At 52.1% G+C, this 14760-nt stretch overlaps 4 non-coding genes across 4 annotated transcripts; all 4 read left to right on the top strand.

Moving 5' to 3' along the window:
* The first annotated feature begins 1335 nt into the window (after nucleotides 1–1335).
* Nucleotides 1336–1523, top strand: LOC148647886 (U2 spliceosomal RNA). Its single transcript, XR_015926976.1, has one exon. It is a non-coding gene; the product is annotated as a U2 spliceosomal RNA (small nuclear RNA).
* A 6414-nt stretch (nucleotides 1524–7937) lies between these two features.
* On the top strand, nucleotides 7938–8130 carry LOC148647885 (U2 spliceosomal RNA). The gene has a single exon (XR_015927118.1). It is a non-coding gene; the product is annotated as a U2 spliceosomal RNA (small nuclear RNA).
* Nucleotides 8131–8977: 847 nt separating this feature from the next.
* LOC148647884 (U2 spliceosomal RNA) lies at nucleotides 8978–9168 on the top strand. The gene has a single exon (XR_015927439.1). It is a non-coding gene; the product is annotated as a U2 spliceosomal RNA (small nuclear RNA).
* Nucleotides 9169–10015: 847 nt separating this feature from the next.
* LOC148647883 (U2 spliceosomal RNA) lies at nucleotides 10016–10206 on the top strand. Its single transcript, XR_015927438.1, has one exon. It is a non-coding gene; the product is annotated as a U2 spliceosomal RNA (small nuclear RNA).
* The last annotated feature ends 4554 nt before the right edge of the window (nucleotides 10207–14760 follow it).

The raw sequence follows: 14760 nt of genomic DNA, 5'->3' as shown, positions 1-14760 counted from the left end.
AAAGTACTAGTCCTAAAGGTAGACATACTGCCATTGCTGCTTCATTTGGCTTGTGTGTTCCCTCTGCCTGCTCGGCTGCGTCGAAACCTGGTGAGGGCGGTCTTCCACTTCGTTTGGAGTGGGGGGCATGAGTACATCAAGAGAGCGGATATGTGCAGGCCAGTGGAGGAGGGTGGTAGGTCGGTTCCAGACTTCCCGTTGAAACTAGACACAATATTTGTCGCAAATTTGTGTAAAACACTATACGAAGATCCGGATCACCTTTGTGTATGTTTTATCCGTTTGTGGTTTGCGAATACGATGAAGCACCTGGTAGTCTGGACGAATACAACGCCGAAGGCGCAAAAATTGCCCTGGCATTATAGACATGCGGTGGTGTGGTTACAGAAGCACCCAGGGTTCAGAAAGGGCTTGGGGGCTACGGACCACAAACAGATGTATAGGACTATCATGGAGAAGGGGGAACCTGCAGTGGTGGGGGTGTCGGAGGAGGAGTGGCGGCAGATCCAGCCGGTGGGTCTAGAAAACAGACTCAAGGACCTAAACTGGCGGGCTCTCTGGAACAGGTTGCCGGTGAGGGACACGCTCTACAGGCATGGGTTGTCCAGACAGGATAAGTGCCCGCAGCCTGGCTGTTCTGAGGTCGAAACCCTGCTTCACGTTTTCTGGGGCTGTGTTTTCGCCCAAAGGGTGTGGGGTCACAGTGCTGAATTATTACAGAAAGCCGCTGTTGATTTTGTTTTAAGCAGTCGGGTGGTGTTTCGGGGAGTAAAGGGGGTGAGAAAATGGAATAATGAATTTGTGTTATGGTATATAATTAGTTTGGTTAAATTTTATATATGGGTAGCGAGGAGGGAGGTGGTGGAGCATGGCAGTTGTGTTTCAGCCTTATCTGTATTTAGCAAAGGCAAAAATGAAGTTACTAGACGTGTTCGGTGGGACATCTTACGGTGGGGTTTTGCTGCGGCCAAAGAAAGATGGAAGGGATTAATTTCTTTGGGGTGTTAAATTGATTTCTGTATATGGGTTTGTTTTATAATAATATAAGGAATGTTGGGGATGGAGGAGGGATCTTTTTTGCATACAGGGCGGGATTATGGTAATGTAACGGTTTTGTGTTTATGGTTCTGATGTCTGTTTCTTTTGTGATTCTATTTTCGAAATGAACCAATATGAATACTGTTGTACTAACATTTTCATGACCGTTTGATTTGTGTTTCGGATTGTTGAGTGTAATAGTATAAGGGTTGTTGTTAGTGTTACAGAGGGAGGCTGGTTTAGGGTATGTTTGAATGTTGGGGAAGGGTGTGGTTGTCTTACTGTGCTGTGTTGAAGTTTGTTATGTTTGTAATAAAAAACATAAAAAAAAATCTGTTCTTATCAGTTTAATATCTGATACGTCCCCCATCGGGGGACCACATATTAAACGGATTTTTGGAACAGGGAGCTGGATCAGGAGCTTGCTCCGTCCTCTCCACGCATCGGCCCGGTATTGCAGCGCCTCCGGGAGCGGTGCACCACCTTCTCTCAGCGGTGAAAAGACAGACGTAGGTAGCTAGGTAGCTAGCTAGCTAGCGAGCGAGCGAGCAAGCAAGCGAAGTGGACTGGAGCTCCTTCTTCTCGGGTCTCGTCCCTCGTCCCCCATCTGTGTGTCTCTGTGTTCTGTCTCTCTCTCGCCCTCTCGGTTCCCGTGCTCCCTCTGTGCGCTTTCCCGCGTCTCGACTCTCTGGGCAAGCAGGCCGGCCCCCTTTTCGGCTCCCGTGCGTTTTCCCTCCAAAAAACTTAGGTTTTTCAGCCTTTTCCCAGGGAGGCAGGCGTGGCTTGCTTGCTTGCTTGCTTGCTTGCTTGCTTGCTTGCGTGCGTGTCCGTCCCCGTCCCTGCAGGCGGGCCCCTTTCGACAGCTGGGCGTTTTCCCTCCAAAAAACTTAGTATATCCACCTTTTCTTTCTTTTTTTTCGGCAGGCAGGCAGGCAGGCGTGTGTGCGCGCGCGTCCCCGTCCCTCCCTCCCTCCCGAGAGAGAGCTGCCCCTTGCCTCTGCCCGCAGGTGCTGGCGCTCGGCTTTGGCTTGCAGCCGGTTGGGCGCAGCTGCTGCCGGTGGGAGGGGCCTAAGCTAAGGAGGCCGGGCGGCTGGCGCCCCCTGCGGCTGCGGTCGTTGTCGGGCCGTTGACAGAAGATCAAAGAGCAGGGCCCCCGCCCGGGACTGGCAGGAAGGCAGGCGGGCAGGCAAGAGAGAGGGGGAGCAGAGTCCCGCGGCAGGCCTCTGGCTGCAGGGAGGCCGGCAGCTGCGCGGGTCCCGGGCTCCAGAGGAGTCGGCCTGCGCCACTGTGCGCCAGCGGAACGCCCGCGCGTCGGTCCGCGCCTTTGTGGGCATCGCTTCTCGGCCTTTTGGCCAAGATCTAAAGATACGTGGCATGACCGCGGTCTGAGGACTTGACAAAAGGCGAAGACAACGAAGGCGAAGAGGAGAAGGAGAAGACAGCGGACAACGGAACCAGACCAGACGGGCGGAACCTTACCATCAGAAGACCGAAGCAGAAGTCCACCAAGGTCACCACGGGTAGTCGCCCTGGGTTGAGCCCAGGGGGCGAAGTGGGGCCTCCAAGATGACAGCGGTCGAAGGTGGTGAGTGGGCCCGCGGTTCGGCGGCTGTGCACCCTCTGTCCCGTGAGGGGCAGATGCGGTGCACAGTGCGTTTTGTTGTGAAGGAGGCAGAGAAGAAGAAGGAATGGATGAACCGTGAGCGGTTTGAAAGAGTAGTCCTGATGAAGGCTCTAGGGATTAAATTGAAGGACATTGATTGTCTACAAGATTTCCCAGTCAGAGGGATATACGACCTGTCGCTTGCATCGGATGAACTTTGTGAGAAAGCCTGGGAAAAGGTGTGTGAAGGAAGAGATGTGGAACCGCTTAATGATTTCTTGATAGAGCCTTTGTTTGCCAGGGAGCTCAGGACTCTGACAATTCACCTATTTAATCATCGGGTCCCAGAAAGAGACGTAATCACCTTTTTATCCAGATTTGTGGACGTGCAGGGAGAAGGTCAAAAAGATTTAGATGTCCTCAGAGTGTGGACCGGTAAAAGAAGATACACGGTGCGGCTAAAACCTAAGCCATCTGAGGGTGAGGGAGTGGTACATCCCCCGGCTTATTTCACGATTGGGCCTAATAGAGGCTACCTCTTCTATCCAGGCCAACCGGTGACGTGCAAGAAGTGTTTCCAGAGGGGTCATGTAGCGGCGAACTGTCCTGGCGGTGTGTGTAGAAAGTGTAAGGCCACAACTCACGAAACTAAGGACTGTACTAAGGTCTTAACGTGCGACCTGTGTGGGGCAGAAGGCCATGTGTACAGGGTTTGTCCGATGAAGAGTCGAAGTTTTGCAGATGTGGTGCGGACTTCGGCAGAGGGCCCGAGGAGAGAGGAGAGCAGACCACAGCAGAAGACCGCGACCACCCAGAGGACACAAGCAGACGCAAGAGAAGAAAGAGACGACAGACCAGAGGAGATGCCAAAGGCGACCAAGGTACCTGAAGAGGCGCGTCCGGGGACCTCGTCGTGGGCGGAAGTGATGGACAGGGCAGAGTCGGAGTCGCCGGAGTGGGTTACCCAGCCTAGCAGGGCTGCAAAGAGGAAGTCGGCGGCAGAGAAGAGAAGAATGAGGTCCGACGAGTGCGTGTTCGAGACTGTGGCTAATCGTTTTCAGGTCCTAGCTGTTGAGGAGGACTCGGGGAACAGTGACGTCGAGGCAGAGAAGGGAGAAGACGGAGAGAGAGGACAGAGAATGCCGAGACGGAAAAAGGCGATTGCTGTAAAGAGGGCGAGGGGGGAGTGTAAGAAAGGGGGTAGGAAGGAGGTAGGGGTGGAGGGGGGTGTAGAGGGAGAGGGAGAGGGAGGTAGGGAGGGGGGGAGTAGGGAGGAAGGGGAACAGAGGGAGAGGGGTGGAGAGCAGGGTGAGGAGGCTGACCCCTTGGAGGCCTCTGCTGAGGTCAGTACCCTCGACGACCCCATACCCCCGGGCCAGGGCGATATAGTGGTGGAACAGGAGGATTTCGTTTCAGAGACCTCAGAACAGTCGGGGAAAGACGGCGGTATCCACCTCCTGACCTCCGATGATCCTGGGGTAAGTCCATCATCCCTGGGGGAGGGGTCCCCGCAGGTTATGAGTGTGGGTGGGAATCTCCTCAGTCCTCTTGGAATAGAGAGTGCTTTTAGTTTGGGAGACGGGTTGCAGCTGCAGACTCCCTTTGACCCAACATGAGTCGTACCGTATGTACTATTAACGCCAGAGGGCTTAAAAATCATAGTAAGCGGATTGGCGTCTTCAAATGGTTAGAAGCGCGCCATTTCGGCTTTTGTTTCTTGCAGGAAGTACACTTAGGCACAAAAGGTGATATTGTCACCTTTAAGAGAGACTGGGTAAAAGGGGAGTCCTGGTGGAGTGTAGGGGGAGTGCACTCATCCGGAATCGGGATCCTATGTGGAACCCCGAATTTCTCTGTAAGCGAAGTTAACTGCATAGTCCCAGGAAGGCTAATGATTGTAGATGGGGCATGGGAAAGATTGCAGGTACGTTTAATAGCTGTCTACGGGCCTGCCGAAAGGCGGCTCCAGGGGGCGTTTTTGAAGGACCTTGAGCCACATCTGTACACCAATAGAGTGGTGGTGATGGGAGGGGATTTTAATATTGATGTATGTGATGCGAGTGGTGTGAGTGTGAGTGATCTTAAAGAATTAATATCACGGTTTCACCTAAAAGATGGTCACAAGGACTATAGTCAGGGACAGAGAATGCACACATGGAGTAATGGAAGGGGTGTCTTCAGAAGACTTGATTATATCTTCACCACCCTACGTGGGTTGACACAGGCGGCAACGGTTACTCCGGTATGGTTTTCAGATCATCTGTTGCTGTCGGTTGATTTGATACCAGATGGTATGGACCCTAAATCAAACTACTGGAAACTGAACACGAAAGTGTTATTGGAAGCCGATTATCAGAGTTTGATAGTTGCGCTTTTGGATCGGTTCCAGTTACAGAGGGGGCGGTACCAGACAGCGGTGCTGTGGTGGGAAGCCTGTAAAAGGGCGATCTCCAAGGCTTCTATCTCATACTGTAGCCAAAAGAAGGTAGCAGAGAGAGGAGAGCTTGTGAGATTGCAGCAGGAACTAGAAGAGCAGTATGTGGTTTCCAACCAGGGTGGTGCTTTCGACATGACAAAAGTTTCTGAGCTTAAACTCAGACTGAAAGAACTTTGGGTAGAGAGAGCTAAGGATTTTTTGTTTAGGTTGAAGGGTAACCTGATTGAGGGGGAGGAGAGGTGCTCAGCCCAGTTTTTTGGCTCGGTCAGAGCCAGACAGAAGAGGACTCTCTTCGAGGGTCTGAGGAGAGAAGATGGGTCCAGGGTCAGAGACATAGAAGGCATGGTGAGGTGTGCAACTAATTTTTACAAGGTTTTATTTTCAGAGAAACCAGTGGATGAGAGTTTGTGGGATGAGTGGTTGATTGGGTTTGACAGGAAGATTGATGGTATGGAAGGTGTGGGTGAGGCCCTAACAATGACTGAGATTGGAGAAGCCATTGGTGGCCTGCGTAGAGGTACCACCCCGGGGATGGACGGACTCCCGACGGAATTTTATGTAACCTTCCGAGAAAGGTTACTACCGGTGTTGTTGGAGGTTTATAACGAAGTCCTGAGGGAGGGTGAACTCGGCAGAACGATGAGGACAGGTATTATGTCTCTGGTGTTTAAGAAAGGAGACAAGGAAGATCTGGAGAACTGGAGGCCGATCCAATTACTCTGTTCCGATTATAAGATCTTGGCCAGAGTATTGGGGAGACGGCTGAGGAAGGTGATGCCGGACCTGATAAGTAAAGACCAAACCTGCAGTGTGGAGGGTAGAAACGTAAAGTGGAACCTGCAGTTGATCAGGGACGTCATTGAATGGGTGGAGGACAGGAACCTTGAGATGATGCTTGTGAGCCTAGACCAAAATAAGGCCTTTGACCGGGTGCATCACTCATTCCTTTGGGAGGTGATGAGAAGAGTGGGGCTGGATGAGGGCCTCATCAGATGGATCAAGGTTTTGTATAATAATGTCATCTCAAGGGTATGCATCAACGGTATGCTTGGCATGGGCATTCCGGTCAGGTGTGGGGTGAGACAGGGATGCCCTCTGTCCCCCTTATTATATGTGCTGTACATAGAACCCTTTCTGCATCGGATTCGTGGGGATCCTCGAGTGGAAGGGGTGGTGGTTCCTGGGAGTGGAGGAGAACAGGCGAAAATAGCAGCCTATGCAGACGATATTTCTCTGTTTCTTAGCACTGACAGAAGTCTTCACCAAGTACTACAGATAGCAGATAGTATGACCAAAGGGACAGGTGCTTTTTTGAACAAAGCAAAGTGTACGGTTAAATACTTCGGTAGATGGAAGGAAAGACAAGATGTGACGGGCGGTCTTACCTTGGTGACGGGACCGGTTAAAATTCTGGGAGTTCTTTTTCATACGCAGGACTCCGCCAGGATCAACTGGGACCTGAGGCTGGGGAAGGTAAATCAAAAGATCGGTATGTGGTTGAATAGGTCGCTGACGTACACAGGGAAAGTACTAGTCCTAAAGGTAGACATACTGCCATTGCTGCTTCATTTGGCTTGTGTGTTCCCTCTGCCTGCTCGGCTGCGTCGAAACCTGGTGAGGGCGGTCTTCCACTTCGTTTGGAGTGGGGGGCATGAGTACATCAAGAGAGCGGATATGTGCAGGCCAGTGGAGGAGGGTGGTAGGTCGGTTCCAGACTTCCCGTTGAAACTAGACACAATATTTGTCGCAAATTTGTGTAAAACACTATACGAAGATCCGGATCACCTTTGTGTATGTTTTATCCGTTTGTGGTTTGCGAATACGATGAAGCACCTGGTAGTCTGGACGAATACAACGCCGAAGGCGCAAAAATTGCCCTGGCATTATAGACATGCGGTGGTGTGGTTACAGAAGCACCCAGGGTTCAGAAAGGGCTTGGGGGCTACGGACCACAAACAGATGTATAGGACTATCATGGAGAAGGGGGAACCTGCAGTGGTGGGGGTGTCGGAGGAGGAGTGGCGGCAGATCCAGCCGGTGGGTCTAGAAAACAGACTCAAGGACCTAAACTGGCGGGCTCTCTGGAACAGGTTGCCGGTGAGGGACACGCTCTACAGGCATGGGTTGTCCAGACAGGATAAGTGCCCGCAGCCTGGCTGTTCTGAGGTCGAAACCCTGCTTCACGTTTTCTGGGGCTGTGTTTTCGCCCAAAGGGTGTGGGGTCACAGTGCTGAATTATTACAGAAAGCCGCTGTTGATTTTGTTTTAAGCAGTCGGGTGGTGTTTCGGGGAGTAAAGGGGGTGAGAAAATGGAATAATGAATTTGTGTTATGGTATATAATTAGTTTGGTTAAATTTTATATATGGGTAGCGAGGAGGGAGGTGGTGGAGCATGGCAGTTGTGTTTCAGCCTTATCTGTATTTAGCAAAGGCAAAAATGAAGTTACTAGACGTGTTCGGTGGGACATCTTACGGTGGGGTTTTGCTGCGGCCAAAGAAAGATGGAAGGGATTAATTTCTTTGGGGTGTTAAATTGATTTCTGTATATGGGTTTGTTTTATAATAATATAAGGAATGTTGGGGATGGAGGAGGGATCTTTTTTGCATACAGGGCGGGATTATGGTAATGTAACGGTTTTGTGTTTATGGTTCTGATGTCTGTTTCTTTTGTGATTCTATTTTCGAAATGAACCAATATGAATACTGTTGTACTAACATTTTCATGACCGTTTGATTTGTGTTTCGGATTGTTGAGTGTAATAGTATAAGGGTTGTTGTTAGTGTTACAGAGGGAGGCTGGTTTAGGGTATGTTTGAATGTTGGGGAAGGGTGTGGTTGTCTTACTGTGCTGTGTTGAAGTTTGTTATGTTTGTAATAAAAAACATAAAAAAAAAAAAAATCTGTTCTTATCAGTTTAATATCTGATACGTCCCCCATCGGGGGACCACATATTAAACGGATTTTTGGAACAGGGAGCTGGATCAGGAGCTTGCTCCGTCCTCTCCACGCATCGGCCCGGTATTGCAGCGCCTCCGGGAGCGGTGCACCACCTTCTCTCAGCGGTGAAAAGACAGACGTAGGTAGCTAGGTAGCTAGCTAGCTAGCGAGCGAGCGAGCAAGCAAGCGAAGTGGACTGGAGCTCCTTCTTCTCGGGTCTCGTCCCTCGTCCCCCATCTGTGTGTCTCTGTGTTCTGTCTCTCTCTCGCCCTCTCGGTTCCCGTGCTCCCTCTGTGCGCTTTCCCGCGTCTCGACTCTCTGGGCAAGCAGGCCGGCCCCCTTTTCGGCTCCCGTGCGTTTTCCCTCCAAAAAACTTAGGTTTTTCAGCCTTTTCCCAGGGAGGCAGGCGTGGCTTGCTTGCTTGCTTGCTTGCTTGCTTGCTTGCTTGCGTGCGTGTCCGTCCCCGTCCCTGCAGGCGGGCCCCTTTCGACAGCTGGGCGTTTTCCCTCCAAAAAACTTAGTATATCCACCTTTTCTTTCTTTTTTTTCGGCAGGCAGGCAGGCAGGCGTGTGTGCGCGCGCGTCCCCGTCCCTCCCTCCCTCCCGAGAGAGAGCTGCCCCTTGCCTCTGCCCGCAGGTGCTGGCGCTCGGCTTTGGCTTGCAGCCGGTTGGGCGCAGCTGCTGCCGGTGGGAGGGGCCTAAGCTAAGGAGGCCGGGCGGCTGGCGCCCCCTGCGGCTGCGGTCGTTGTCGGGCCGTTGACAGAAGATCAAAGAGCAGGGCCCCCGCCCGGGACTGGCAGGAAGGCAGGCGGGCAGGCAAGAGAGAGGGGGAGCAGAGTCCCGCGGCAGGCCTCTGGCTGCAGGGAGGCCGGCAGCTGCGCGGGTCCCGGGCTCCAGAGGAGTCGGCCTGCGCCACTGTGCGCCAGCGGAACGCCCGCGCGTCGGTCCGCGCCTTTGTGGGCATCGCTTCTCGGCCTTTTGGCTAAGATCAAGTGTAGTATCTGTTCTTATCAGTTTAATATCTGATACGTCCCCCATCGGGGGACCACATATTAAACGGATTTTTGGAACAGGGAGCTGGATCAGGAGCTTGCTCCGTCCTCTCCACGCATCGGCCCGGTATTGCAGCGCCTCCGGGAGCGGTGCACCACCTTCTCTCAGCGGTGAAAAGACAGACGTAGGTAGCTAGGTAGCTAGCTAGCTAGCGAGCGAGCGAGCAAGCAAGCGAAGTGGACTGGAGCTCCTTCTTCTCGGGTCTCGTCCCTCGTCCCCCATCTGTGTGTCTCTGTGTTCTGTCTCTCTCTCGCCCTCTCGGTTCCCGTGCTCCCTCTGTGCGCTTTCCCGCGTCTCGACTCTCTGGGCAAGCAGGCCGGCCCCCTTTTCGGCTCCCGTGCGTTTTCCCTCCAAAAAACTTAGGTTTTTCAGCCTTTTCCCAGGGAGGCAGGCGTGGCTTGCTTGCTTGCTTGCTTGCTTGCTTGCTTGCTTGCGTGCGTGTCCGTCCCCGTCCCTGCAGGCGGGCCCCTTTCGACAGCTGGGCGTTTTCCCTCCAAAAAACTTAGTATATCCACCTTTTCTTTCTTTTTTTTCGGCAGGCAGGCAGGCAGGCGTGTGTGCGCGCGCGTCCCCGTCCCTCCCTCCCTCCCGAGAGAGAGCTGCCCCTTGCCTCTGCCCGCAGGTGCTGGCGCTCGGCTTTGGCTTGCAGCCGGTTGGGCGCAGCTGCTGCCGGTGGGAGGGGCCTAAGCTAAGGAGGCCGGGCGGCTGGCGCCCCCTGCGGCTGCGGTCGTTGTCGGGCCGTTGACAGAAGATCAAAGAGCAGGGCCCCCGCCCGGGACTGGCAGGAAGGCAGGCGGGCAGGCAAGAGAGAGGGGGAGCAGAGTCCCGCGGCAGGCCTCTGGCTGCAGGGAGGCCGGCAGCTGCGCGGGTCCCGGGCTCCAGAGGAGTCGGCCTGCGCCACTGTGCGCCAGCGGAACGCCCGCGCGTCGGTCCGCGCCTTTGTGGGCATCGCTTCTCGGCCTTTTGGCTAAGATCAAGTGTAGTATCTGTTCTTATCAGTTTAATATCTGATACGTCCCCCATCGGGGGACCACATATTAAACGGATTTTTGGAACAGGGAGCTGGATCAGGAGCTTGCTCCGTCCTCTCCACGCATCGGCCCGGTATTGCAGCGCCTCCGGGAGCGGTGCACCACCTTCTCTCAGCGGTGAAAAGACAGACGTAGGTAGCTAGGTAGCTAGCTAGCTAGCGAGCGAGCGAGCAAGCAAGCGAAGTGGACTGGAGCTCCTTCTTCTCGGGTCTCGTCCCTCGTCCCCCATCTGTGTGTCTCTGTGTTCTGTCTCTCTCTCGCCCTCTCGGTTCCCGTGCTCCCTCTGTGCGCTTTCCCGCGTCTCGACTCTCTGGGCAAGCAGGCCGGCCCCCTTTTCGGCTCCCGTGCGTTTTCCCTCCAAAAAACTTAGGTTTTTCAGCCTTTTCCCAGGGAGGCAGGCGTGGCTTGCTTGCTTGCTTGCTTGCTTGCTTGCTTGCTTGCGTGCGTGTCCGTCCCCGTCCCTGCAGGCGGGCCCCTTTCGACAGCTGGGCGTTTTCCCTCCAAAAAACTTAGTATATCCACCTTTTCTTTCTTTTTTTTCGGCAGGCAGGCAGGCAGGCGTGTGTGCGCGCGCGTCCCCGTCCCTCCCTCCCTCCCGAGAGAGAGCTGCCCCTTGCCTCTGCCCGCAGGTGCTGGCGCTCGGCTTTGGCTTGCAGCCGGTTGGGCGCAGCTGCTGCCGGTGGGAGGGGCCTAAGCTAAGGAGGCCGGGCGGCTGGCGCCCCCTGCGGCTGCGGTCGTTGTCGGGCCGTTGACAGAAGATCAAAGAGCAGGGCCCCCGCCCGGGACTGGCAGGAAGGCAGGCGGGCAGGCAAGAGAGAGGGGGAGCAGAGTCCCGCGGCAGGCCTCTGGCTGCAGGGAGGCCGGCAGCTGCGCGGGTCCCGGGCTCCAGAGGAGTCGGCCTGCGCCACTGTGCGCCAGCGGAACGCCCGCGCGTCGGTCCGCGCCTTTGTGGGCATCGCTTCTCGGCCTTTTGGCCAAGATCAGGGGAGAGATTGGTGGATTGCTATCCGGGCCTGCAGACGTTTGGATCGAAGGAGAAGGTTCGTTTTGCTGTTTCCTGTTTTTTGTTGGATGTGTTTTTTTTTGTAAGAAGGCTACGTTGAAGACCGGTGAGAAGAGCGTCGGAAGGTCGTTTTTTCCGCAATGGCCGAGGGCCAGGCCCACCCTGAGTGGGCCAACCAGGCTCCTCGGCTGAAATGGACTTTACGCTTTAAATGGGTGAGAGAGAAAGAAATGATGGGCAGATATGAGTTTGAGTGTAAGATTTTATTTGGAATTTTGAATGCGATACCGGCTGAAGTGAAATGCCTACAAGGAAACAGGCCTTTTTGTTTTTTTGATGCTACGTTTAATAATGACCAGATTTATAAGAGAGTCTCTGGGAGATGTGAGGAGATGAAGAACAATGAATTGCTACAGGACTTTGCGATCTTGGGTCTGGCTCAGGACGATGTGAGATTTCTAATAGTGAACATGCATGACCCTTTCATTGGGGATGACATCATTACTGCTTACCTGTGGAGACACGTGGATGTCCTGGCAGGTCCCCAAATAATTGGTGATAGATTTCGGGTCTGGAATGGGAGACGCAGATATCAGGTGCGACTCAGGCGGAATGCTAGTAACCCGGATGGGTTTTCGCACCCCCCGTCGGCCTTTTCTATGGGTCAAAGCAAGGGTTATATATATTATCAGAATCAGCCTTCTTACTGTAGGAAATGTTGTTCCTTTGGACATATGGATAAGGACTGTACTGCCACCTCTTGTTCGAGGTGTGGAGCACGGGACCACACTAAGGGGAGATGTTATCAGAAAACTTGCTCTCTGTGTGGGAATGCAAATCATTTATATAGAGACTGTGTATGGAGAGACCCGGAGATGGCCAGGGAGCAAGAGAGAGGCTTCCCAGATGCCGTTGAGGAGGCAACCGACTCGGAACAAGAAGGAGAGGAGGAAGAAGTAGGAGGAAAGGAAGGTAAACAAAATGAGAAGACAGAGGGAAACAAGAACGAAACGGTCGGGATAGGTGGAGGCAAAGAGATCGAGAGTGAGGGGATAGCAGAGGTGGATGTGAGTGAAGCATCAGATAATGGTTTGGACAGTAGCGGTAGCTTACCTGCTGGTCAGGTGGCTAGAGCCCTGGACTTGTTTGAGCCCCTGCCGCAAGAAGGCCTGGCGATGGATTTGGGTGATTTCGACATGGAAGGGAATGTGGCAGTCCAGAAAAGGCCAAGGGAGGATTCCGAAGAAGAGTCACCTGCGGGGGAGGAGAAGAAGGCCAAGGAGGATGCTCCTACAGAGGAGGATGTAGAAGAAGGCATGGTGATGGAATCCCCCCCAGAGCGGGAGGAAGCCGCACCCTCGGTTTGGGGTCAGAAGGGGCTCCTGCCAAAAGGAAGGTTAAAGGAGTCGACTTACCTGCGCTGCGTTTCGGTGGATCCGAACGTGGTGCAGTCCCAGTCAGAGGAGGAAAGTTCAACACCTTATAGGACGACTGATACAAGTTCCTCGGAGACAGACAGCTCTGCAGAACCGGATGTAGATCCTGGAGGGAGAGATGGAGGGAGGTCAACATGACCTTCAAAATTTTAACTGTAAATGTTAGAGGACTGAAAAACAGGTCTAAAAGAATTGCTGTGTATAAAGTTTTGCGTGAATATAAGTTTGATATTTGTTTTTTACAGGAAGTGCACTTGGGTGGAAATACAGATGTGAAGCGGTTTTCTAAAGACTGGGATTTGGGGAAGTCCTTTTGGTGTGTGGGGGGAGTACACTCTTCTGGGGTGGGTATATTATTTGGGAATAATCATATTGACATTACAGAAACTTATATGGTGCGGCCAGGGAGAATCCTTGTGGTGGATGGGGTATTTTCAAATATAAAAATGAGATTTATAGTCGTCTATGCACCGGCGGATAGGACGTCAAGGGGGAGTTTTTTTTCCGAGCTAGTCCCCTGGTGTGTGACTAATAGAAAATTAGTGATTGCTGGCGACTTCAACGAAGATTTAAATAAAAGAACAGCAGGATCCTTAGAAATTAATAAACTGCTGAGGGATTTTGATTTATTTGATAGTTTCTGTCTTAAAGGGCCAGCAACAGGTGGGTTGGTTCCCCCAGTTACTTGGAGGAATGCAGCAGGGGCCGCCAAAAGACTGGATTATGTATTTCTGTCTCGAGGTTTGGTTATTGTTAAAGCCTTGGTCGTACCCTTTTATTTTTCCGATCATGAACTGTTGGTGGTTGAGGTGGAAGGGGTGGGGGTTAAGTTTGGTCCAGGTTACTGGAAATTAAATACAGCTGTACTGAATGAGGATGGCTACAAAGAGTTAATTAGGGATAAATGGTTTTTTTGGTTAGGACAGAAACAAGAGTGGCCATCGTTAATTGAATGGTGGGAGTATGTCAAGTGGCAGGTTAAGGAAATTTCAATTCGGTACTGTAAGTGTCGAAATCAAAGAAGGAATTTTGAAGTGAGGAGGCTTCAAAAAGTGTTGGAAAATATGTATGAGGAGACAAATAAAGGTGCAGATTTTAATTTCTCGAAAGCCCAGGAGCTGAAGGCGCGATTGAGAGAACTTTATCTTAGACAGTCCAGAGAGTTTTTAACCAGAGCTGGTATCGGCTTCCTGGATGGACAAGAAGAGGTCTCAGGCCTGCTTTTTAAATCGGTTAAAGCCAAGCGGGTTAAAAGAGCATTCGGGAGCTTGTTTACAGCAGAAGGGGACGTGGTAAGTACTCCGCATGAAATGTTGGAGGAAGCCGTAAAGTATTTTACTACGTACTTCAATAAGAGGGAAGGGGAGTCAGTAAAGGGGGTCGGTGGTTTGGAGTATATTGAGAAGAAGGTTAGTGCTGAGGAAAATAGGGCTTTAGTGATGCGCATGGATCTAGCCGAAGTTGAGGGGGCTACTCGGAGAATGAAGACAGGGAAAGTTCCGGGGGTTGATGGTATCCCGGTAGAATTTTATCTCACTTTCTGGGACTTGATAGGTCCATCGATGCTCGAAGTCTTTCAAGCAATTCTAGATGGGGGAACTTTGGGAGATACAATGGCACAGGGAGTTTTGTCTCTGTTATTTAAGAAAGGTGATCCTAAGAGGCTAGAAAATTGGAGGCCTATTCAATTGTTGTGTGTTGAATATAAAATCCTGGCAAAAATATTATGTGACAGGATAAGGAAAGTATTGCCATCAGTAATACAGCCGGATCAGACCTGTGGCGTGGCGGGTAGGTCCCTACACTGGAACCTCGGCCTGCTTAGAGATACCATTGCTTGGGCAGAAGACAGACATCAGTGTCTGATGATAGCTAGTCTAGATCAGGAGAAAGCATTTGATAGGGTGGATCATCAATGCTTATGGGATGTGTTGGATCGTTATGGGGTCAGCAGTTGCTTTATCTCTTGGCTGAAAGCCCTGTATGGAGGAGCTTCCACCAGAGTCAACATAAATGGTTTTATGAGTGAACCCGTCGACGTAAGAAAGGGTGTTAGACAAGGATGTCCGTTGTCTCCAATTCTATATGTAATCTATATAGAGCCACTATTAGAGTTGATAAGACGAGATAGAAAGGTTGAGGGTATAGTGATCCCGGGAAGCGGAGGCCTCCAAACCAAAGTGTTGGCCTACGCGGATGATATTGTTCTAACTTTGAGCTCT

Source organism: Lepisosteus platostomus, chromosome 15 (genome assembly GCF_059453375.1).
Source record: "Lepisosteus platostomus isolate fLepPlt1 chromosome 15, fLepPlt1.hap1, whole genome shotgun sequence".
Classification (NCBI taxonomy): domain Eukaryota; kingdom Metazoa; phylum Chordata; class Actinopteri; order Semionotiformes; family Lepisosteidae; genus Lepisosteus; species Lepisosteus platostomus.
Note: the sequence above shows the minus strand (reverse complement) of the source record. Positions and strands in the feature narration are given on the sequence as shown.